The following is a 25,807-nucleotide window of genomic DNA, read 5'->3' on the forward strand; positions in this document are numbered from 1 at the left end:
ATTCAGATCCTATGCCTACTCTTTAACTGTTTTTTTAACTATTATTGAGTTGTAAGAGTTCTTTATCACTCCTCAAATATATACTTTGGAAATATTTTCTCCTATTTTATAGACTGTCTTCTAACTTTCTTAATGGTGTAGCACAAAAGTTTTACATTTTGATGAGGTCCAACTTACCTATTTTTGTCGTTGCTTGAGCTTTTAGTCATATTTAAGAAAACATTGCCTAATCCAAGGTCATGAAAATTTATACCTGTGATATTTTTCTAAGTATTGTCTACTTTTAGTTCTTACATTTATGTTGTTGCACTTTTATATACAATGTGAGTTAGGGGATCCAACTTCTTTTGCTTATGATTATCCAGTTGTCCCAGCATCATTTGTTGAAAAGACTATTCCTTCCTTTGTTGAATATCTTACTACCTTTTTTGAAATCAATGGACCAGAAGTGTGAGAGTAAAATCTGGACTCTCAATTCTATTCACTTGCTCTGTATGTTTGTCTTTATGTTGGTATCACATTGTTTTGAGTATTCTAACTTTGTATTTTATTTTATTTATTTATTTTTACATTTATTTACTCTTGAGAGACAGAACACAATTGGGGGTGGGGGTCAGAGACAAAAGGAGAGACAGAATCCAAAGCAGGCTCCAGGCTCTGAGCTGTCAGCACAGAGCCTGACATGGGGCTTGAACTCACAAACTGTGATATTATGACCTCAGCCGAAGTCAGACTCTTAACTGACTGAGTCACCCAGGCGCCCCTTTGTAGTTCATTTTAAAATTGGAAAGTGTAAGTCTTTCAGTTTTGTTCTTTTTCAAGATTGTTTTGGCTCCTCTAAGGTCCCTTAAGTTCCCATATAAGTTTTAGGATCAGCTTGTCCATTTCTATTTAAAAAGCCAGTTTCGATTTGATAGGGCTTACAGATCATTTTGAAGAGTATTGCTATACTAACAATATTAAGTCTTCCAATGCATGAACACGGGATACTTTGTTTCATGAGGTCTTTAATTTCTTTCAGCAGTATTTTGTAGTACTCAGAGTATAATGTTTGCATTTCTCTTGTGAAACCTATTCCTAAGTGTTTTATTCCTTTTGATGCCATTGTAAATGAAGTTATTTTTTAATTGCATTTTTGGTTTATTCGTTACTATTATGTAGAAATACATTTGATTTTTGTGTATTGATCTTGGAGCCCTGCCACCTTGCTGAACACCTCTGCTAGTCCTAATAGTTTTTAGTGGATTCATTAGTATTTTCTGTATACATGATGATGTCATGGGCAAACAGAGAGAGCTTTACTTCTCCCTTTATAATCTGATCACTTTTTTCTCATTTTGTTGTGTAATTGTCCTGGGGAGAATTTAACTGTCTAATTGCCCTACACTAGTATGTTGAATGGCAGTGGTGTAAGACCTTGTCTTGTTCCTGATATTAGGAGGGATGCTTCAGATTTTTTCTTTTCAGGATGATGAAACGGACCAAAATATGGCTCACCATGAGTGAATTGGAAATGTTAAACATTCCTTGGTTTAATGTAGGGCAAGGGATTCGAAGACTGGGAGAGACTGGAATGTTAGAGTGTATTTGTCATTTAAGACCTACTCACCTACACTGGAAGGGGCCAAAATGTACACCTTGCACCAGTGCTCTGAGGAATCAATGTGTGAGGGGAACTGTGCTATGACTTTTCTCTGTAGGCCAGACATCCCCCATAGAAACTGAAGTCACTGAAATGGAAAACTGATATGCAGTGAGAGTGAGAGTAGTTGGAAACCCTCACCACCAAAGGCCAAGTGAGATGGCTACTGCAATGGACAGGAGAGTCAAAGCAGCAGTAAGTAGTCTGACTCGTATAGGACTATGGCTCTGGATGATTAGAGTGAGCTAGAAGTAAAATAAGTAGGAAGCCTACTAAATTCTTTATTGGTAGAAGCAGAAAAATTTTGAGCTGAATGAACCAAAAAGTTCAACCTGAATCCGAAAGGCAGAGTCATGGCCCCTCAATCAATTCCCAGACTGGAGCCAACTTACAGACCCAGAACCAATTAAACAAGTGGGGGGGGGGGGGCATGTCCCCTTGAAGAAAGAATTTAGGACTACCAAAAGGTTATATTGTTAATCTTTCTTCCAGTCTCCCTAGAGGGACCTATAGCCTTTTTAATAGAGTAGCTGTATACTTGGGGGAAAGAAGTAATCAGACCCTTTGGGGACTACTGGACAGTGGCTTTGAACTAAGTACAAGACACCCAACATCTGTGACTGTGCCCCATCAATCGCAGGAAGAGCTTATGGAAGTTAGGTCAATGGAGTTTTAGGTCAGGCCCATCTTGCAGTGGGTCCAGTGGGTGGTGATTTCCCCAGTTAAATAATGCATAACTGGAATAGACCTACTTAACAGATGGCAGAATTTTCCTGTCATTTCCCTTTAGCTTTGGTGTTTTCATAGGTGTTCTTTTTTAGATTGAGGATGTTCCTTTCTAGTCCAAGTTAGTTAGGTTTTTTTTTTTTTTTAATCACAAAGGGATGTTTGATTTTTTTCATTTTTGCCTTTTTCAGCAGCTATTGAGATTATGATGTGTTTTGTCATTTATTTCTATTAATATGTAAATCATTTTTGGATGTTGAACCGGTTTTATATCTCTTGGGGATAAATACTACTTGCTCATGATGTATAATCCTTTTTATATCTTGATCATGACATAGCTTTTTTAACATGTTGCTTGATTTGGTTTGCTAATATCTTAGCGATTTTTGTGTCTATTCATAAGAGATGCTGATCTATAGTTTACTTGTGATACTTGTCGGGTTTTGGTATCAAGGTACTACTGACCTCATAAAGTGAGTTGAGAAATGTTCCTTCCTCTCCTATTTTTTAGAAGAATTTGTGAAGTATTGATACTGATACTTTTAAAATGTTTGATAGAATTCTTTAGTGAAGTTATGTTTTTCTATTTTCCATTTTATTGATTGTACTGTAATCTTTATTGTATGTCTATGTTTGTTTTAAAGTTTGTGTGTCTTCTTTGTCTAGTGTCTTAAAGTGGAATGTTAGGTTATTGTGTAGAGGCATTTCTAACATAGGCTATAAATTTCCCTCTCTCTACTATTTTAACTGTCCCATATGTTTTTCTATATTGTATTTTAATTTTTATCCATCAAAGTATTGTTTGATTTCCTTTGTGGTTTCTTCTTTGACCTATTGGATATTTAAGAGTGTTTTTAAATATCAACTCATTTCTGAATTCCCCGAATTTCTTTCTGTTATTGACTTTAAAGTTGATTCCATTGTGGAGATGATCATTTCTGTAATTTCAATCCTCTTAAATTTATCAAGGCTTGTTTTATCATTTAATGTATTTGTGGGGATTGTCTCGTGCACCTGCAAAACAAACACATACGATGTTGTTGGTAGAGAGAGTCTCCCTTAGGTCTAACTGGTTTGTAGTGTTGTTCAACTCTTCTTTTTGTTCATCTTCTGCCTATTTGGTTTATTCATTATTGAAACTGGAGTATTAGGGCCTCCAACCATTGTTGATTTTCAGTGTCTCCCTTCATTTCTGTTAGTTTTTGCTTCATGTGGTTTAGGCTTTGTTTTTAGGTGTATATGTGTTTGTAATTGCTATATCTTTCTTGGTGGGTTGACTCTTTTGTAATAATTAAATGTCTCTCTTTATCTTTATTAACACTTTCTGTTTCAAAGCCTCTGTTGACTGATAATACTATAGCCACAACAGCTTTCTTATGGTTACTGTTGGTAAGATACATCTTTTTTTTTTCCATCCTTTTACTTATAATTTATTTTTATCTTTGAATCTAAAGGTATCTTCTATAGATAGCATATAATTGGGTCTTGTCTTTTTATTCAGTTTGACAGTCTCTGCTTTCTGACTGGAATGTTCAATCCATTCATACTTAATGTCACTATTGATAGAGTTAGATTTACATCTGCCATTTTACTTTTTGTTTTCTATGTAGACATTATTTTTCTAAGGCAGTCATAACAAAGTACCACAAACTGGAGGGCTTAGACAACAAAAATTTGTTGTCTCACACATGGAGGCCTGAAGTTTTGAGATCAAGTTATCAACAGGGTTGGTTCTTTCTGAGAGCTGTGAGGGGGAAGGGTCCATTCCAGCCCTCTCTCCTTGGCTTTAACTTAGCTGTCTTTGCCCTGTATCTACTCACATCATCTTCCTTCTGTGTATGTGTGTCCAAATTTTCCCTTCTTATAAGGACACTAGTTGTATTGGATTAGGGCCCATCCTAATGACCTCATTTTAGCTGTACTCCCTCTATAATGGCCCTACCTCCAAATAAAGTAACATTCTGAGGTATCGGGGATTAGGACTTCACCATATGACTTTTAGGGGGATGTAAATCAAGCCACAACATTTTGTTCCTCTGTTCTTTTACTTCTTTCTTTCACATTCATGATTTTTTTTCTAGGGTGACATTACACTATACATATTTTTGAGTCATTTTCTTACTGGCTGCTCTAGGACTTACCATCTGTATCTTAATTTGCAGACTCTAGATCAGATTTCTACTGAATTCCAGTGAAATACAAACAAGATGTTCCTATATAGCTCTGTTGTTTCTGCCCCTTCTTTTGTGCTGCTCTTGTTACGCATTATGCATACCATATCTAGGTAACCACTTCCAAAATACATGTTGTAATTATTCCTTTACATAATTGATGTCTTTCTAAGAAACTGAGAGAGGAAAGGAGAGCAAGTACATATTTGTAGAGCTTGTTTTATCGACTCTTTGATTTGTCATTTCCGGTTCTCTTCATTTGTTGCTCTTGCTTTCAGTTAGCATATGGTGTCGTTACCTTACTACATTATAGCTTTGCTCCCACCTCCTTTTTGCCATTAGCAAATAGATTGCGTTTCTACATTATAGACCACCAAATACAATTACATGCATATTGTTTGACACAGGGGCTTTTTCTATTTTATTTTGATTAAGATTTTAGTTTTAAGTAAGCTCCACACCTAACATGGGGCTTGAACTTACAACCCCCGGATCAAGAGTCACATGCTCTACCAACTAAGCCAGCCAGGCACCTTGACACAGCTGCATTTTATATTTTTAAATTTTTTAAAATATTTATTTATTTTTGATAGAGACAGAGCACAAGTGGGGGAGGGGCAGAGAGAGAAGGAGACCCCGAATCCGAGGCAGGCTCTAGGCTCCAGGCTCTGAGCTGTCAGCACAGAGCCCGATGCGGGGCTCCAACTCACGAACCATAAGATCATGACCTGGGCTGAAGTCAGACGCTTAACCGACTGAGCCGCCCAGGTGCTCCTACAGAGCTGCTTTTTAAATAAGCTAAGAGAGAGAAGGAGAAACATGCATTTATATTGTGTTTTACAATTATGTTATTATCTCTATCAGTGCTCTTTTCTTTTTCACATAGATTTATATTACTGTCTGTGGTCACTTGCTTTCAGCCTGAACTTCCCTTAGTATTTCTTATAAGATATTGTGAGAGCAACAAATTCTCTCAGTTTTATTTATCTGGGAAGGTCTTGATTTTGCTTTCGTTTTTGAAACATTGTTTTTCTGGATATAAGTTTCTTGGGAGACCTATTTTTGAAATTTCAGCACCTTAAATGTATCATGCCACTGCCTTCCAGTCTCATTGTTTCTGATGGGAAGTCAGCTGTTAATCTTCTGGGTTCTCTTGTACTTGATGAGTTCTTTTTCTCACTGCTTTCAAGATTTTTCTCTTTGTCGTTTAACATTTTAGCTATGAAGTGTCTGGTTGTATATCTTTCTGCATTTATCCTTCTTGAAAGATGTTGAGTTTCTTGGATGTCTAGATTACTTTAAAAAAAATAAAATTTGGGAGTATTTAGCCATTATTTTATTAAACACATATTTTTTACTCCCTTCTCCCCCTCCTGTCGTTCTCCTAGTCTCATTATGAGTATATTGCTGCTCTTTATGATGTCCTACATTTCTCTAAGGCATTACTCAGTATCACTGTTACTTAGGTTGATACATGTTATACAATCCACCTTCAAGATCTTTGATTCTGTCTTCTACCAGTTCAAATCTGCTTTTGAGTCTTTTTAGTAAATTTTTCATTTTAGTTGATTTTTAACTTGGAAATTTCCATTTGGTTTATTTTTATAATTTATATATTATTATTCCTAATTTGATGAGACATTATGATTATACTTATTTTTGAAAGCATGGTTTCCATTAGTTCTTTGAGCATAGTATAGTGGCTGCTATAAACTTGTTTTAGGTCTGTTATCTGGGCCCTCTTAGAGGCGGTCCTTGTTGCCTGTTTGCCCTTACCCCCTGTATTGGTCACACTGGCCTGCATCTGTGCATGTCTCATAATTTTTTGTTGTTACTGAAAACTGAACATTTGTGGTAATATATTGTAGCAACTATGGATACTGATTTCTCATCTCTCATCTCTCAGATTTGTTGTTGTTATTTGCTTATTTGTTTAGTAACTTGGCTGGAGAACTTCAGTGAAATTTCCCATGGGGCATGAGGCCTGTGATGTCGTTCTTGAGAACTTGCAGCCTTGGGCGTGGGCACAGTCACCTTTGGATAACCAGTTTTAGCAGGGTTCTCTTTGGCTATTTTCCTGATCTCGCTGCTAAGTCCGTTTTGTCTGTTGGTATCACGTCCAGCTTAATTAGACTCCCCTTACTGCTGGCTGATTACTCTATGGTTTTTGATAATGTCCTTATACATACATTGCTCCACAGTCTGATCCAACTAATTTGGGACCTTTTATAGAGCTAGTCTTGGAGGTTTTTTCTGACTCCAGAAGGGCTCATCTTAGCAGTTATCTCTTTACCTGATTTTCTCTGGTAATCTAGTTGGCTTAAAGTTTTTCCTTGTTGCTTTCATAGAGATATCAGCCTCCTCTTAATTGTCTACCCCCAAATCATCATTGTTCTTTGAGAATCTCTTAGGATTAAACTTACATTCTATTCCAAATACATGTAGTTGGTCTGGTAAGAGCTTCTACATCTTTTCTTCTTTTTGCCTCTCTCTATGCAAAAAAATCTCAGAGTTAAACTGCTTTGGGTGTGGGAGCAGAGACAATGACCCACTTCTCTTAGAGCACCATTTTTCCTCTAATGAGCAGGGCACTGGGCAGGAGCAGTAGCCTCTGGTCTTCCCAGCTTGCCTCTCCCAGTGTGGAATATCCTCTGTATGAGCAAACTGTGGTGATGATAATTGGCTCTAGTATTTTCAGCTACCTTTGCCTGGAGTAAAACCAGTGGGACTAAGAGTGGGGCTAGAGGGAGGAAGGGATCCCCTGACCTCTTGGTCACCCTTGTTTAGAAATCAGTTTCACAACAGGCAGCTGGAGAGGATGAGAAATGTTGGCACATGTCCATCCCAGGGAGAAATAGCACTTGACTGGTAGCTTGGGGGAGAGGAACCCCTCTCTGGAACAGAACCTCAAGCATGCTGAGTTGGGGGGAAGGGTAAGGGATGGAGTAGATCATGACTCAAGTGACATAGGCTCTCACTGTTCTTACCACAGTTTATTACATTTTGTTGAATAAATGCTTCTTCATTTATTGTACTCTCTTAGGCACTGCATAGAGATTTTAAATAGTTGTTGGTGTTTTTGGTTTTTGCTAGTTCAGGTTGTTTTGTTAGGAAGTGAGTCTTCAGAGCTCCTCATACTGCCATTCCAGAAGTTATGTCTAATGATATTTAGATTAAATGTATTAGGGTAAACAAAGTAGTGTAAAAACAAAGAGAAGAAACATGAAGTCTAATTAATTTGCCCATTAGTGGTGGTTATTATCTACAGATAGATTATGTGTAGCTCATTAACGGCAAACTTCATTTCTGTTGTAACTCATTAATAAAAAAAATAGGTTGAGTGATAAGGCTCTAATGTAGGTTGACTTTTTAAAGAAATCCCAAGATTTGGATACCAAATTCCAAAAGAGCATTAAATAAGCACTTTAGAAGATTGAAGAATGGGTGGTTATATGCATTTTCTATGATACACATATTTTAGTATCTTAAATGTCAGTTATCTACCCAGAGTCTGGGTGGGTTTCAGGATGTCTTCTCTGCACCCTCTCTCATGTTTGCAGAGTTGGCACAATAAAAGGCAATTTTATCTCAAAGAACACATAGTCTTGGATTTAATTAACCAGGAAATATTTATAGAGTATCTACTGCCTAAAAAGTCACTGTGCGAGAACTCAACAAATGTAGTACAAAATACCTGTCTCCAAGAGGATAATATCTAAACACATTAAAAAATAACTTGTAACACAATATAGCATAGTTCAATGATAGATGGGTACAGAGGGTCCCGTGCTTTAGGATCAAAGTCATGTTTTAGTTAAAATGGGCTTAAAACATCAGTATTGTTTTTTCCTCATAAATCTTTAATTTGGGCAGGGCTCAGTGGGGTAAGGCTTGTCTCTGCCCCATGCAGTGTTAGCTGGAGGTAGTTGGTGGTTGCTGGTGATTAACTGAGGGCTGGAGGATTTGCTTCCAAGATGGCTCCCTTGTGTGACTAGTAAATCGGTACCGGCTTTGGGGGAGCAGCTCAACCAGAGCTCTTAGTTTCTCTCCTGGAAAGTTCTAGAAAGAGAGGGCAAGGAAAATGAGGATTTTGAAAGGTCATTGGAATTGCCTACAGTAGAATCCAAGAATATTAGAGTTTTGATGAATGGAACCACACTGCAATGAGGAAAGGGGGTTATTGAAACAGGTTTATCTCTAGTCTATAAAATAAATAGTAAAAGGCAGGAGAGAAATGGGTTGATAGCCAAAGAGACCATTCAGTCAGATAAAGCTTTCTTTCAAGTCAAGAAAAACCAAATTATCATTGAAAGCAGATGAAAAAGAAAAATGTCCCATATGTGGCTTGCTTTAGATTTGGTTTCTAATAGTATTTGATTAATCTACCTGGAATTACTAACGTATTTCTCGGACTCTTCTGGGGTCTTGCTTTGTTTAGATGCTTCTGTACCCCAAGAAGGGAGAGTCTGAGATTTTTATAGCATTACATCTTCATATAACCTGAATCCAGGTACTTCCAGAAAAGAGTAAGTGGCTCCCTATTGCTGCCTCCTTGGAGAATAGTCTCCTTTGCTGATGCGGAGAAGGGTGAGTACTTCCTGGCATCAACCAAAGTAAAACAGGGCTGAGGGGGCAGACAAAAGTATGAATCAGAGTAGAAATGTGCATAGGAATTGTTAACATTTTCTCCAAAGAGCTGTGTGGCTTTATTCATAATTACCTATTGGTAGCCAAAGCTACATGAGACTGGAAGACCGGTAAAGGACTATGCTGATGGTTTGTCAATAGTAGTTAGAAGGATTATTGGCTGCCAAGGGTTCCCATTGTTAGGAATGAAGGCAAGGGTTGGCAAGGAGGCAATTTAGAGCCACCGTTGAGAGCCACCATTTCTGAGAACAACTGCCCCTGATAAGAGTTCTTGCCACAGCACGCTCCAGGGTATAGCGTTCAGGGGAAACCAACTTGTGCTCCTGACAGCATTGATGGGAGCAAACTCAGCTGGGCTTTTCTTGAAGACACTGCAACCCTGACTGGCAAGGTCAATACACACTGCTCTGAGCCAGAAAGGAAACCCTCCAGGGAGCTCAATTGAGATGAAAAAAACTGGGAGCATTCTTTGGAGGCCAGTGACCCAATCTGCCCTCCTAGCAGACACTGGTCATAACACTGATGAGAAAAATAGGTTGACACTCAGCAGAGATCAAGTGAAGAAGAGATAGTGTAGTGGAAAGAGCATGAGCCTTGGAGCCTATTTGAGACAGGTTTGTGTACCTGCTCTGGTACTTATTAGTTTGTGCTCATTGATGATGTGTTTCAGTTTCCTTGTAGCCAACATTTAAAATATCCGATCATGGTGTTAGAGGGCTGAATGAGATAAGACACGTAATAGATCCTAGTACATTGCAGGTACTGCCAAATATGACAGCCAGTAGTGTTCTTTTCTATCTGGACCTACTTGAAATGAAGGTCATGAGACTCCAAGGGCATACAGCCAGTTACTGAGTACTTGAATTGTAGCCTGCTTTTTACATTCCTATGGAAATAATCTAGGAAGCTGTCCTTTGGAAAAACCATTAAATAAAGGACTAGAGGCAGACACTGTGCCTGCGAAATTCAGCGCACTGTCACATGTATGTGGCCTTGTGACTGATCCTAGAAATGTCATGCACTCAGGGGTCAGCATGCCTGTTCTGTGCATTTCCAATGTTGATTCCAGGACTTACTATCATGAGACTGTTCAAGGGATCATAGTCACAAAGGATTTTGTTTTCAGAAAAAAGTTTTCAACTTGTTTGCTTCTTATACATAAAAGATGGAAGCCACGTTTCTCTTTTAAAAACCCACTGCTTGATTAATTTCTCCCTGCCCAGCTCTAAGCTTCATAGCTGGATCATTTGGGCATCACTTTGCAATTCAAAATCTTAGCTTTCCAAAGACGCTTCTTGATTTGATGTTCCAGGTGGCTGAGAAGAAATGGACATTAAGTGATTGCTCATGGCTTCGAAAGGTCATGATCAGCTTTGTGCAGGCTAGAGAATGTCAATCTGCACCTGAACTTTAAGCCTCATATTTTTCTGATTATGGATATAAATCATGTGACATTGGCAAGTAGCTTATTCTCCTGCATATCCAATGCTCAATTAAGGCAGAACTCAGAGCTGATGGGCACTTCTGCGACTGCCATTTCAGAGGTATATTTATTTCCTTTCTCTCTGAACTCCAGCATCAAAGGAATTTGCACCGTTTGGCTGGTGGGCAAAAGAGAAAGCAATTCCTCACTTAATGTGTAATCATTTACACATTGAGAGCCCTCAAAATGTGTCATTCTTTCCTAACTTAAATTATGCACATAATCCGTTTATTTAGGATGAAATACCTGGCACGCTTCCAGGAAATATTTTGAGAATTACAGATGTGAGCATTTAAAATCTGTAAAGTTCATAGATATACTGCTATTTTTGGCATAGCATCTGATAATTGATCTAATAAGGAACAATTTTGAACATTATGAAATATTATTTGCATCTAGTATTTGGTACAGATAAAAATACTTTATGGTTAAAATGTTTCCTGCATATACTGCATCATCAATACACTCAAGGTTAATGAAATAGATTGACCTGTTTGTTTAATAAACAAATGTTTATTAGGAGCATTCTGTGCAAAGCCTTGAACTAGCATTTTAAAGGGTATCATTATAGCTGAATAGATAGACGATATATTTTATTTATGTGTGTATAAAATTTAGAATGTTATATGGGTTATCAAGGTAATAGTGTGCAGCGATGGTGAATTTTAAGAGGTGATCTACTTAGATAAAACGGTCAAGGAAGGACACCCTAGGATTTAAGTAAAATAACATTAAGCTGAGATCTAAGATGAGAAGTCACCTACTTAGGGTATATTGGCAGGAAGGATATGTTAGAAGAAAAGCAAGTACAGAATCCCTTCAAGGGAGTTTGGCATGTTGTAGAAACTCAATGTAGTGTCACTAGAGAAGCCTGAGCAACGAGAAGAGTAGAATGATACCAACTGGGTTTTCTGATCATCCCTATATAAGATGTGAAGAAGATGGGGCTCAGAGAGCACCTGTTTAGGGAGACAGAAGCAACAACCAACCAACCCGCGCATGATATCTTGGCCTTTTAATGGTCAATCCCAAGCCTGTCCTGCTCTCCTAAGAACAGGGAGATAAGGGAAAAGATGGATAAAGGGCACAAAAGTCATTGTACCTGGGCTCTTGAAAATTTGTGGTAAGGCTACACGTGGATTTACTTTATATTGTATCCTATCGATTAATTTATCAATAAGCCCTGACAAAATTCTAGTACAGTAAAAATGAGGAAAAAAGAAATTATGGCAAAGCAAAGTAGAAATCAGCAGTCCTTAAAAAATGAGAAAGTCACTACCAGGAAGGCAAACGTAGAACATAACATTATAAGAGCAGTTCTGGTTCATCTTCCTTAGCTTCATCCACTACTGGAAGCTGTTGGGGACCTTTTACCTAACTACGTTTATCATTTACTTTGTAAAACACAAGGGAATTGCCATATCTAGGAGTTCTGGCTTCTGTATTTCATGACATTTTGTCTTGACTTGGAAGTAAAATTATTTTAATTCTAAGATACAGCAGGTGCTTCTGGAATTGGATATTGTCTTAACTGGAAAAGATGGCCCCTGAAGGAGAGAAGTAGAGTGGGGTTATCCCCAGACTTGCCAAACATCACAGATGCTAAGAATCTTACCTGGGGTCCAATGGGTTGGGATACTGGCATTCGCACACCCAATAGCACTTGAAAGATACGGTACCAACAGTAATTATAAAGGCCGTTGACTTGGTGGGCTCAACATAACCAACCACTAATTCAGGGCATAATGTGCAACACTAAAGCCCTCTCTTGTGGCCTTAAAGAGCCCCCCCCCCCCCACTACTGGAGGCGGAAGGCAGATTGGGCTGAAAATCAGGCCCAGGACCTAATTGTGAGTCAGACTGAAGAGAAGGCTTGACATACAGCTTTACCAAATCTCGGATAGTAAAGCAGAAAACTGAAAGGAATGGCATAGGGCCATCTAAATGGAAGAATCTGAGAACCCCACATTATCAGCATCACTTTTGAACTCTCTGTGCCTTCAGAAGTGGTCTATAATTTCTTGCCTAAAAAATATTACAAGGCTCTCCTTGAGGCAGATGTTTATAAAATAACATTACTTCCTTACGCTTTGTCCCCCACCTCTCTTATGGCATCCAGGGCAATAACCAGGATTGACTCACTAAGTTTCCCAACCGGTAAAATACTGTTGTGAGAATTCAAATAAAACGTGTGCATTTTAGTGTCTTATTGCTGCTGTAACAAGTTATCACAAATTTACAAAATAAAATTGTACAAATTTGTTAGCTGACACTTTCGTAGGTCAGAAGTCTGGCACAGTCTCCTGAGGCTCTAAAATCAAGATGTTGGCAGTGCTGCATTTCTTTTGGGAGGTTCTAGGAGAACATCCATTTCCTTATGTTTTCTAGTTCCTAGAGACCACCTGCATTCTTTGGCTCATGGTCCCTTCCTCCACCTTTAATGCCGGCCATGGCAGGTTCAGTCCTTCTCACACCGTATCATTGTGATCTTCTCTTGTGCTTCTTTCTTCTGCCTAACAGGACCCTTATTATATTGAGCCCACCCAGATAATCCAGTATACTCTCCCTATTTTATTTTTTTAAGTTTGTTTGTTTATTATTTTGAGAACGAGAATGCACAAGCAGGGTAAGGGGAGAGAGAGAATCACATGACCTGAGCCGAAATCAAGAGTTGGATGCTTAACCGACTGAGCCACCCAGATGCCCCATACTCTCCATATTTTAAAGTTAGTTGACCAGCCATTTTAAATTCATCTGCAACCTTAATGCTTCTTTGCCATGTATAACATACCACATTCACAGGTTCCAGGGATTAGGATTTGACATTTTGGGGAAGTTGTTACTCTGCCTACCACACAACATAAACATGCTGAAATTAGTGTCTGATGTATAGTAAATGCTCAGGAAACATTTGCTACTATTCCCTGCCTCCATCTCTGGGCTTCTGCTTTCAGCTGGAGGAAACCACAACCGTGTGAATCAGAGGCATCTCAAACCCAGTGCTGTCCCCAGCTTTCAGTAATACTCTTCTTCTTCGTTCTCTGATGTCCCCAAACTACATTTTCCTCTAGGCACTTCCCCAGTCCCTATGTCCTCAGCAGCAGCAGCAGATATTTTGTCGCCGACTTTGAATAAAAAAACTAAAGCCATCTGCCCTTGAACTACATTAACTTCTGTTGCTCCCACCCATGTATTTACCTGCCCCTGCTCCCTTTCTTGGGTCTTTGCCCACTGTCTTGGAACACTGGAGCTCCTCCCTCTTACTCATGGTTATCTCCTCCACCCATACTCTTGGTGCCCATATCAGCTTCTCTACGCTTCTCACTTCTCTACTTTTTCTCTGCATGTTGCCATGGACTATTGACTCCCTCCTTGAGATGCTGTCTGTGATCTCTTGGACAACAAGCTTCTGTGGCACTATTCTCTCCTGGCTCTTCTGCCTTTCTCCCCGCTGCTTGATCCCCTTCAAAGTCTCCCCTTCCTTCACTTACCCCTTCGTTTGTGAGCTATCCAGATCCTGTCCTTGGTTCCTCCTGCTCTCATTTCATTGTAAGGAGGTGCACTGTCATCTCCATCTCATGCATGGTACTCATGTTTTTCATCTTCCAAGGCTCAGCACTTTGGGGAGGGCTTCCTGTGAGCTCTCATCTTTGCCTTTCCTCTGAGAGAGATTCCAGAGCACTCATGACCACCTGTATCTAAGAACTTATATCATAATGTATTGAAATGATATCTTAGCTGGTCTGTCTTCCCTAGGATACTGTATATTACACGTGGATAAAGATTTTAGTGATCTTTCTTTCTCTAGTGCCAACTACAGAGGCTGTCACACCATTCTTTTTATTTTAGAGAGTGCGCATGTGTGCACACGGGCAGGGGAGGGGCAGAAAGAGAGGGAGAGAATCTTAAGTAGGCTCCACACCCAACCTGGCGCCTGACATTGGGCTCAATCTGACAACTGTGACATCATGCCCTGAGTGAAAATCAAGGGTCAAATGCTTAACCAATGGGGCCACCCAGGCACCCCCACAATTAACACCTGATGGAAGTTTGATGAACTTTTGAATAGAAAAGTAGAAAAAATAATGCCAAATTTATAAAGTCCTGCACTTACTCTATCATGTGGAAACTTTACTATAAATAAAATAACTTATTTCCTAACAAAAGTTGGTGGTGTGATTTGACTTTGCATATGTACCCAAAAAAGCAAAAACAACTTTTTTTCTAGATTGGTTAATATATAAACAATATGATATAAAGTAGCTTTTCAGATACCAGCTTCCAGTTTCTGTATTCAGAATGCTTCCATTGATCAACACATTTTTGGAACTGCACTTACGGAAATTTTGTAGATTTGTGCAGTGCTCATGTTGCTCTGAAGGTCCATAATATGGCTTTTTGTGAATGATGGCTGATTAAAAAGTCTCAAAGTCCTGAACTGAGGTCAGATTCACATAATACTTAATGTAGCCTTCACCTAAATAGGTCGTTTGAATGACAATGAAATTGGGTAACTTAGTTCTTAAATTTTCTATTTATGTCAGGAAATCAAGGAGGAGTAGCTATCTTTTTTTTCCCTGACCCTTCTCTTACCTCTGCTATAAAACTGCCCAGGTCCCTTGGGACAGTTGCTCTGTTTTACTTGTAAGGGGGCATGTGTGTTTTACTGGCGGATGAAGTGATGTATCCACATGCCAAATATAATTTTGCAAAGTCCTTTGACTTGACGGAGGTTGCACAAACAGGAGAAGACACTTGGAGTAAGTGGCAACATGCATTCTTTGGAGCTTTTCAAATCCGGGAAATAACAAGTTAGGAAACAGAGTTCAGTAGAATCAGTTAGTGGTTCAACCTAACTATGTACTGGGCCTCCCTTTTCTATATCAAACCATATTGAGTAATCCATTTCCACAGATCTGGGTGGCTTCAGAAAATAATGGAAGCATATTTAGGTCACCTGTGGAGTAACTCATGTGGTGGTGTTGTTTTTAACCTAACATCACAGGAAGGGAACTGTCCCAACTTGCTTTGTCTGTACAGGATGCACTCAATAAATACCTGGTGTAATAAATCCAGGTCAGACAAAGTCCCCGATGCTGGAATACAAAGATAAATAAGACAAATTTCTACCCTGGAGGAGTTCACAATGTGCCAGGGGGGAAAAAAACCAGAGAAGCTAAAAAGGAGATATTAAGATCTGGTAGAAGCAAAGTGTTACTGGAATCTAGTAAAGGGTAAGATTGTTAGGTGAATCAGGGAAGGATTCCCAGAAAAGGTGCCATCCTTCAGGACCCAGTAGGCAGAGAAGGTAGAGGAAACAGGAAAGGGTGTTGAGGAAGCATCTATGGGGTCTCAGTGAGTGTCTTCATGGAACATGCTGGAGTTTAGTTGGATGAAGCATGAAAATGCTAAAAGGGAATTAATAAATCAGGTGTGGAAAAGTAGGCTGAGGTTGGATTGTGAAAAGCATCATAAATCACACAAAGGAGTTTGAATTTCCTTTTTCCCATTGAAAATTCCATTTTTAAAGCTCCATGTTGCCTGTAAGAGTGGGTTTCCCAGAGGCTGTTCCTGGGCATGCAAGTTCTATCAGATGTGCAAAGGGGTTATACCACAATACCTATTCAGCTTTTAGTTAAAGATGGAAAGGTAATCATCCAGAGAAGATAGTAGGGAACCTGGTTGTGAGAAATAACATTGGTGGGGAATCTCCTGAAACACGTACAGTCCATCTATCTCTTAGATAACGGAAGTCAAATCAAATTAAGCTGTATACCTGGACCTAACAGTTCAGCCGCCTCCTTGGATGGATATTATGATCATATTTTTCAGTGAGAAGAGATTGGTCTGTGCTGAGAAGTGTAATAGGAGATGGTTTGATGAGCCATTCATGTGTGCTTCGTTTGAACAGAGGGTTGGTCTTTATCTCAGAGGCAATGGGGGTGTTCAAATTGTTATGTGTCCTTCTCTGTCACCAACAGTGGTAAGCCTAGAGTCAAATTCCACTTCCAAAGGAGGGTCTTTAGGGCATGTGTTCTTGGGTGATGACAGAACTCAGGATTTTGTTTGACTTCCTACATTTGTATTCTCTTGGCTTAATCTACTTAGTTGATCCTATTGCAAGCTTTTGCAACCTCTCTCTGATCCTTTTGGGGGAGAAGAGCTGGGATTAGGAGACTACTGAATGTACATCCCTTACCACCGTGCAATCACTTAGCAAAAAAGGACTCTTTTTTGTTATTGTGGTTTTTTATCCTGCCTCTGTTGCACAGTACCCCATGTTGACAGAAATGGAAAGGTAACATACAATGCGCAGAAATGATTTTCAAAATCTTTTTCTCATGGTTTTAAGTTCATCACACAGCAAAGTGGACAAGTATGAGGTGAAGAATTAGTGATTGCAAGTCTCCAATCCTTGTGCTGTGAAAGGGACAAGTCCCTAAGTCAGAGCTGGTAAACGGAGCTTCTCATCTAATTAGGGAGCTATGGTATCACTATGGCTCAGAATCCTCATCTATAAAATGGGAATAACAATCAAACCTATTTTATAGGGTCATTGTAAGGATTCTGACTTTGTATATGTATATGTAAAGTGCTAAGAATAAAGTCTGGCACAGAAGTATTCAGTTAATACTAGCAGGGGCTCTAGAAAATGAGACAAGTGGGAAATCACTCTCAGAGGAAGTCATCCAGGAAGGCTACCCAGAGGAGACGGGATTTAAACTCGGCTTGGAAGGATGGAGATAATTCAGTTGAGCAGAGAGAAGCAGGGGTGTTGATCCTTTTGGGAGCTGAGTTTAAAAAGGCAGAGAAGAGGGGATATCCAGTGAGGAAGAGACCTCAGAAAGGCAGAGAATAGGAGAAGGGGGCTAGTGGGTGGCAAAGCATGCAAAGGCCCTGTTTTCTGTGCCCTCTTGTGTCCTCCTTGGACACTGATGCCCTGCCATGAGGGGAGCCCTCCCCAACCACCTCCTGAAGGAAAATCCACGCTCTTCTCTGAAAGACACTCTGAGCACTCTTCTGAATCTATGAGAGGAAAACTACCTCAAGGTGTGGGAATTACAGGGAATGACAGAAACCTGGGCCATTTCCCCCACTAAATTCCTACACACAGACTCAAAAAACCATGATTCTATTTTGGGCAGTCAAGTGCTCAGGAAGAAAAGTGCAGGAAATGTGAAATGAGAAGGTGGCAGCAGAATTCCCATCTGTGCAGACACTGAAAGGCTTTTATTTCAGAACGTGAGAGAGAAACTCGGCGAGTCCCTGCAGGGATGGGTGGACGGGCTCCAGTGTGCAGGGCCCAGAGAACAGCCAAGATGGCCATGGCCACTTCCAAACATCCAGGGTCATCAGGCTCCTTTTGTACATGTATTGGTTTGTTGAAAGAGAAGGAAATGTATTTTTAAACATGTCCCCTAGTCTGGGCATTTCTAGACCCTTTAAAATTTGGAGGGGAAGAAAGATTAATGTAGATAATTTATCTTTGTACCAAGAAGAAAACCAATTTTGAAATGTAGCAATGAAAGGCGAATCAATAAAGTACATAGAAGGTGTGATTGATGTGTGCAGGCCAATAAGCCTATGCCTGTTGGTGACAGAAACCTTAAATACAAAAGGATGAAGATACAAAGAGTGAAATGCCAGTTATAGTTATTTATACGGTGGTACAGCCCCAAATTACTTGAGGTTGCCAAAATTCAAGTTGAGAATCCCAACTACCCAAATGAACACCTGGTTGACACCAATGAGCATCACATTTCTGAAAGCAAATGCTAGACCCAGTAGAGGAAGAGATTTTCACTTAAAAATTTTTTTTTCCATTCTACCATGTGACACCATCGTGAGTGTGAGGAAAAGAGCATTAATCAAGCTGGCAATTCACGTGAAGCAAACATACACTGCCCATTCTGTCACTGTTCAAAATACCAGAGAGACATGTTTCACAAAGGGAACTTTCCTCAATTAAAATTTTTATTAGAGTATGATAGATATGTGCACACATCATAAATATACAGCTGGATGGATTTTCTTGGTGTGAAAATGTCCATGAAACCAGCATCCGGGTCAAGGAACAGGACATTACTGGGATCCCAGACGCCCCTGTCAGTTCCCCCTGTACCTTCGAGGGTAACTACTCACATGATTTCTAACATAAACGGAGTTATAGATCATTTACTCTTCTTTCTGCAAATGCTTTCACTCAACATTATGGTTGCGAGATGACTTCACAACATTCATTCATTCTTTCTCATTGTTGTATAGGATTTATTTACTTAAAATGCTGTGATTTACTCATTCTATGGTGAGCAGGCCTGTGGGTTCTTTCCAGTTTAGGACTAACTCCATCAATGCTGCTGTGAATGTTCTTGTACATGTCTTGGATTTGTTGGGTTTATACCAGGAGTGGAAATGCTCGATACCTTTTTGAGTGTTAGCTCTTCACTAGAAACTATGAAAGTAGCCTAGACACCGGAATAAGACCACAGGAAAACCCAGTCCTTGTTTGCAAGGACCTCACAATCCAGTGAAAGACAGAGCTGAGCTGCACATGTAGGGGTCAAGCGCCAGAGCACCTAGGACAGAGGAGGAAGACAGGCGGTGAGAGTCAGGAAGGCTTCCCAATGGGAATGACACTCAAGTTGACTTTTGAAGGATGAAAAGATAGTGAAGGAGGGACAAAGTAGAGAAGGCTATGGAATAGTATGTAGAAAAGCAGAGATAAGTGAGGAAGTGGGTCAAGGCCACAGACTGTGAGTTAGAGCAATAGAGGAAGGTTGGAAATGCTTGGTGAAGGGGAAGGCTGAGCAGGTAAGTTGGAGACACATCATGAAGGACTTTGCTTTCCATCAGTGGAAATACATACATTATCCTGAATGTGATGGGACGCTGCAGAAGATTCTACAGCCATGGAGGTGCGAGATCAGTTCATTCACGTAGCTATGTGGAGACAAGACAGGAGAAAGGCCTGGAAGCTGAAAGGAGAAGGGAATGTGGTATCATAGCAGATGGAAACTAGGTGATTCTTTGAAGTCTGGTTTTGACCAATATTCAGGCCAAGAACCTGGATGGGTTCTAACGGAATATGTCGTATGTGTGTGGGGAGGGGTGTGTTTGTGGGCCAAGTTTCAATGTGCAGAAACCACCCACAGCAATTCATATGGAAAGCTTTTGGGGCCAGCAGGCCACTTTGCTGACATCCAGACTAGTGCAGGCAAGGAGCCCTCTGCTCGAAAGTGGAGAGGCAAAGTATATGTGTCAGTGTCCTACAACATGGGGCTCCAGCAGTGGTGCCCAGATCTCATTGCTCTCTGCCCCCCCTGGAGACCCAGACTGAATACTGAGTGGAAACAAACAGGTTCTGATCTCACCCAGCTTCCTGATAGACTCAGGAGAGGATTCTAGAAAAGTCTCCCAGCCTCCTTTGATTGAAATCATAACTTCAGGAGTAATATTTTATGCAAAGCTTAGCTAAGACAGTGGCCTGGATGGAGCCCAGAAAATTGGTGTTAGGACTCAGAATGGCTCCTTGCTATGGCAGAGAGGTGTCTAAAATGAAATATAATGGGGAAAAAAACCTGATTATTAAATTTCCTTCTAAGTATGAAATTTGTTAATAAATTAGAAAGTATGAAAAATTCATGAAAGCAGCAAACATTTGTCCCACATGCTCCCGGCCAAAGAAAACCGTTATTAAGAGAGATTTTTCTTCCCCTCTTTCCCCCACTTTTCTTCCATCTACACATTTCTATATAGTTGTCATCATAAGGCAACCTTCGTTTTTGCCATTATTGGCATTATCTCATATTGCTTAAAAATTTTTGACCATTTTATCCTTCTTGAAAAAATTAAAATGTCACTTCAAAACTCAAAGAAAATTCTATACAAAAAAACCCACCCATATGTTCCTGCTACCCAGAGAAAACTATTACTCACTCTTAGTACGTCTCTTTCTTGACATTGTGTGTTCTTAACTACAAAAATACTGCTTTACCTTCAATTTTGCAACTTTTGAGTTACTACCATGTATTATTTAGTATCCTTCCTAACTGTATTCCATTGTATAGCACCAGATCTTATTGGCATAATTCCTATTTTTGGACACTTAAGTTTCCAAATATTCTTAATATAAACAATGTTGTGCTTGTTCAATTTTTAAAAATACATAGTCTTTACATGGAACTACTCAGCAAAAAAAAACAAAAACAAAAACAAAAAAAATGTAAAATTTTAAGGGTCTATGTGTCACCAACTTTTGATCCAAGAATCATGGACCAATTTATAACACTAGCAGCAAAGTGGTGCCCATCCCCCAAATTAATCTTATAGAAGAAAATGGAATTGTATCTTCTTTATTACTAATGAGGTTAAATATTTATGTGTTTATGGTACATTCTTATTCTTTTGTGAACTATCTGTTCAAAACATCATTTTTCTGCCAGCATAGTTCTGTCACGTGGATGTGCTACTGTTTACGTAAGCATTGTTTATGAAAAGGGGAAAAGCAAAGTATGAGGAGTTCTGGCCAAAAAGCAAACAAATTACTGCATGCGCATAGGACACTGTGACAAAACCTCACTGTCCTCCATCCTGCTGGAGTTTTCCAGGTTTTTACCTACATGTATATAATACTGGAATGAACACCTCTGAGTATAGAGGTTTAGAGAAAATAAAACCTAGTATCAATGTAGAATTAGCTTTTTTTACAGCAGTGAAAGCCAGTAGTCTGAAAACAGATGTCCATAAAGGCAACATAGGCTCAATTTCTGTGTCTTAAGGTATCTTTTTGGATGGGAATCGTGCGTCACGTAATGCTCTCCTCACATATGCTCTTGGGATTGTGGAGGTCTGATGGAGAATGAGGTGTCCTCTGATGCTCATTGTACATGTGCTGGGGGAGACGGAATTGGGAATGTGAGGAAGTGTGAGGTCAGAGATGCTTGCACTCACTCCTTCACCTAGTTCTTTGGAGATCATCTTGCACCATTTAGCATGAATCTCCTGGAGACTGCATGGAGAAAAATTAGAAATTATCCTTGGTTTTGGATTAAACCTCTCCATGGTTTTTTTGGGGGGGCGGCAGATTTCACTAACACATACTTGCGATCAGTGTGATAATGTGAATATAGGTGTGTGCTTATGTATTTGGTGCTCAGGAATACAAGCGTTTTAAATCTCCTTGAAGTTTTTTTTTTCTTTTTTTTTTTTTAATGGATATTCCTGACCACCACTCAAAGCATTTGGGATAAAACCATAATATGATAGTTTCATATGCTTCTCAGGTGATTTTGATGATTTGAAGGTAGATTTGTTTTCTGGTCTCTATTTTGCTGATGTCTGCTATTCTAATGATCATTCCCTTGTATGTTATCTGTTTTCTCTACCGGATCTTCAACTAGTGTTTGCTTCAGTGTTCTCTTCATACGATGAATCCACCAGATTTGTACATGGTATGCAGCACTCTGCTGATTCAGTGTGAGGTTTCCGGACTTTTCTCAGTTTTGGAAACTTCACAGCCATTTCACTTAAAGCATTGCGCCTTCCCATCTTCTCTTGCTGAAGTTCCAATTAGACTTAAGTTCAGACTTCTAATTTAATTCTCCCTATCTCCAAACCTGTCTTTTTGATTTCATACCTCTTTGTCTTTGCAGCACTCTGGGTAATTTCCTCAGATACATCCTCCATGTTATCGATTCTCTCTTTAACTGTGCCAATCTGCTCTCAAAACTGGTCATTGTTCAATTTTATTTACAGTGTTTCACTTTGAGTTGTTCTACTGGGTTGTCATATCTGCCTGTTCTTTTTATGTTCTTTCATGAGGGTTTTTATGTCTCTCTCTCTTTCAGGATTGCAATTATACTTAAATTTATAGAGAGCTTTAGACTGTTAGTTTATCTTCTTCTTTTGGTGCTATTCTTCCCACATGTATCTGTCAACTCCCCCATTTTTTGGACTGCTTCCTTAATCTGTACTTTGTATTTTTTCAGCTAGGATATAGTGTCCTTGTGGAATGCTGTGTACTTTAAGATTGGTAGTAGCCCTACAGAGAAGTCTTACACTGGATTTTTCCTGTGGAGTCCAGGAATTTCACTGGCCAGAAATATTTACTGTATCTACATTAATATCTCCACTTGGGATTCCTCTGAGAATGGTCTAAAATTTGAATTCTACACTTACACTGGATACAGATGTTTAAATTGCCATTTGTTGTGGGATCTTTTTTCCATATCTGATCAGTGAGAATTTTGTCAGTAGCTTTAGTAAGGGGATAATGCTTTATAGTACCTTAATACAGTGAGAAGAGGTCTTTCTGGGTTCTAGCTTTGTGTGAATTTCAGTTGCAAATCCTTATCTTTCTTAGGCCTAAGGGCCACTGCTGTCTTCTAGACATGTGTAAAAAGACCCAACCCCTGTATGTCCCTTAGCCATGTCTGATGTCCTCTGTTCTGGCCTCAACTCATGGACTCACACATTAGTTATGAGATTCTTCTTTATTTTTGGCACATAGAGACCAAGAAACTAAAAGACAAAATTTCTCCCTCCATTCTTCCTTGCCTGTATGTAAAATAGTCTCATTATATTTCATCCAGCATTTTTGTGTGTCTGTGACATATAGAGGGATGTCCGTGTTAAGTAGATGGAATTAGGGTTATATCAGTCAGGTTTGAGAATCACCACCAACAGGTGTGGTAGAGCATTCATATCTTTGAAACTGGAACCAGAGTTTGAACTGTGGTTTCACCCCTTTCTGAGTAAGTTAGGCTGAGTGACTTAAGCCCTCTTCAAGTGGTAGGTTTCTCCTCAGGAAAATAGAGGTAATGTTACTAGGGATCTTCTTTAGATGTTCTTCCTTTTTGCTCGAAATTACCTCCATTTTCTCCATCCTCCATTCCTACAAAACCTGGGGAAGACTGCAAGTTTCTCATTCAACATTTTCCTTTAAAAAATGTCCTTAAAAAATTCCTTAAAAAATAGGGGCGCCTGGGTGGCTCAGTTGGTTAAGCGTCTGACTTCAGCTCAGGTCATGATCTCACTGTTGTGAGATGGAAGCCCGCATTGGGATCTGTACTGAGCATGGAATCTGCTAAAGATTCTCTCTCCCTCTCCCTCCCGCATGTACTAGTGCACCCCCCCCCCCTTCTCAAAAACAAAACAAAATAAAAACAAAAAAGCTAGTTACCATGGGATGCAGTAGAGGTCATTAGGACAGTGATCCCATTCAAAGCAATAGGCCAAATAGCCTGCTGTCTATGTGATCTGTGGCAAGTAGCTTTACTCTGTTTTTCTCACTTCTAAAGTGCCTTTAATCCACCGTATTCGTCTGTTCATTCAACAAATAGCACTGAGTGCTTACTTAGTGCCCAACACTCACGATACTAAATTGAATGATGTTGATAAAGTCACTGCCCCCAAAGAATTTACATTCTGGTGGGGGCAACAAACAGAAAATGAACAAGTAAAAACAAAATTTATATATATATAATCAGATAGTGGTAAGTGTTATCCACAGAATTAAAATAGGCTGAAGGGAAAGAAAATGGCTGAACACTCTTGGTGGATACCCGGGCAAAGATTCTCTGCGGAGGTGACGTTTTAGAAGAGAATATAAGCAAGAATATATGCCATGTGTGTGGGCAGAGGAAGAGCTAGTTTAAAGACTCCAGAGGAGGGAATAAGCTTGGAGTGGTGAGGAACCAAAGAAAGACTTGGTAGGCAAAAGCCAGAGCACGTATCTTCTATAGTCATAGAGACTTGTAGAAAGTTTTAAACTGATGGTTGATCTGATCTATGGTTCAAGAAGTTTGCAGTGGCTGCTATGTGCAAGACTGAAAGCAGAAACGGCAGGTTAAAAGCCATTGTAGCTGGTCAGAAAAACATGTTTTTATCTGAGGCAAGAGTCCTAGAAATGCATAGAACTGGGCAGATTCAAGGTGAATGTTGGAGTAGGATCAGTAGTGTGTAGATAAATGGCTTTTTTGAGTTGGGTGAAAGAGAAGAATCAAGGAAAATTGTCAGATTTGGGGCTGGAGCAAGCGGCTAAATGTTGGCACCATTTTCCAAAACGGGAAGAAAGAGGTGTGTAAGGGGTAGACCGTGTGTGTGAAGACAGCACAAGCAGTACAGAACTTCTGAGTCACTGCTAAGCATGTGAAAATGTTGCAAAGGCAACTAGAGTCAGGAGTCCTAGGGATACAACATAGTTAAGGATAAATGTCTGGGATTGATCAGCATAAAACTATGGGCTGGTTGGAATCCCTTAAAGAGACTTGGTAGAGAAGAGAACAGGTGAGTACAGAATCTCAAGGCAGTCTTACATCAGAGGTCAAGTTGAGTACATGGACCAAAGGAGAATGGAAAAAGTGTGATGGGGGACAGAAATGAAATCAGAAGAGTGTGGTAAGCTTCAAGAAGCAGAAAACAACCCAGTGTGAGGCCAGAAAATTAAGTATTTGAAATGCCACATGAAGGAAATCATGTTTAAGGATCCAGCTGTATCTACGACTACTAGTTTCTACAGCACTTAAGGGCTTGGGAGGGAGTCCTTAATAATAAGTTTGCCAAGAGGTTGAGAGAGTTCCATTGAAACTCAATACACGGGACTTACAATACACAGGAAGATAACGAAACACGTGGTTTTATCAGAGTCACTGCAACAAGGAGATTAATGTGCTTCAAGATAAATATAATAATGAATGGATCTAAATGCAATAATTACACATTATAAGGAAATAAGGATCATATGTAAGCTGGCACCAGTCCAGAAGTCAAGTTTATCCACAGCTATCACAGAACAATTAGAGTTTTTCACTCCACAATTGACGCGTTTGGGTTTATGGCACAAATGGAACAGTAATTCATACTATCATTTGATAGCACCACTTGCATTTAGGAAATTTGTAAAGCTGATAAGGGGTCCTTATCAGCAAGAGTCCTGTAGGGGCACCTGGGTGGCTCAGTGGGTTAAGCATCTGACTTCAGCTCAGGTCATGATCTCGTGGTTGGTGAGTTTGAGCCCCGTGTCGGGCTCTGTGCTGACAGCTCAGAGCCTGGAGCCTGCTTTGAATCCTGTGTCTCCCTCTCTCTCTGCTCCTTACCTGCTGGCGTTCAGTCTCTCAAAAAATAAACAAACATTAAGAA

At 39.6% G+C, this 25,807-nt stretch overlaps 1 long non-coding RNA gene across 14 annotated transcripts in view; it reads right to left on the reverse strand.

Moving 5' to 3' along the window:
* The window catches only part of LOC106968183 (uncharacterized), a 66,421-nt gene that overhangs the window by 8,823 nt on the left and 31,791 nt on the right, over positions 1-25,807 (reverse strand). For 10 of the 14 annotated variants that reach the window (XR_008291289.1, XR_008291286.1, XR_008291292.1 and 7 more), the window contains one exon: positions 18,641-19,644. The exons of 1 other annotated variant lie outside the window; for it this stretch is intronic. This is a non-coding gene — a long non-coding RNA (uncharacterized LOC106968183). Of the gene's footprint in view, positions 1-11,891; positions 14,331-18,640; positions 19,645-25,807 lie in introns of those variants that run through there. 3 more of the 14 variants (XR_008291282.1, XR_008291284.1, XR_008291281.1) reach the window with 3 other exon arrangements.

The sequence above is a fragment of the Acinonyx jubatus genome, chromosome D4 (genome assembly GCF_027475565.1).
Source record: "Acinonyx jubatus isolate Ajub_Pintada_27869175 chromosome D4, VMU_Ajub_asm_v1.0, whole genome shotgun sequence".
Classification (NCBI taxonomy): domain Eukaryota; kingdom Metazoa; phylum Chordata; class Mammalia; order Carnivora; family Felidae; genus Acinonyx; species Acinonyx jubatus.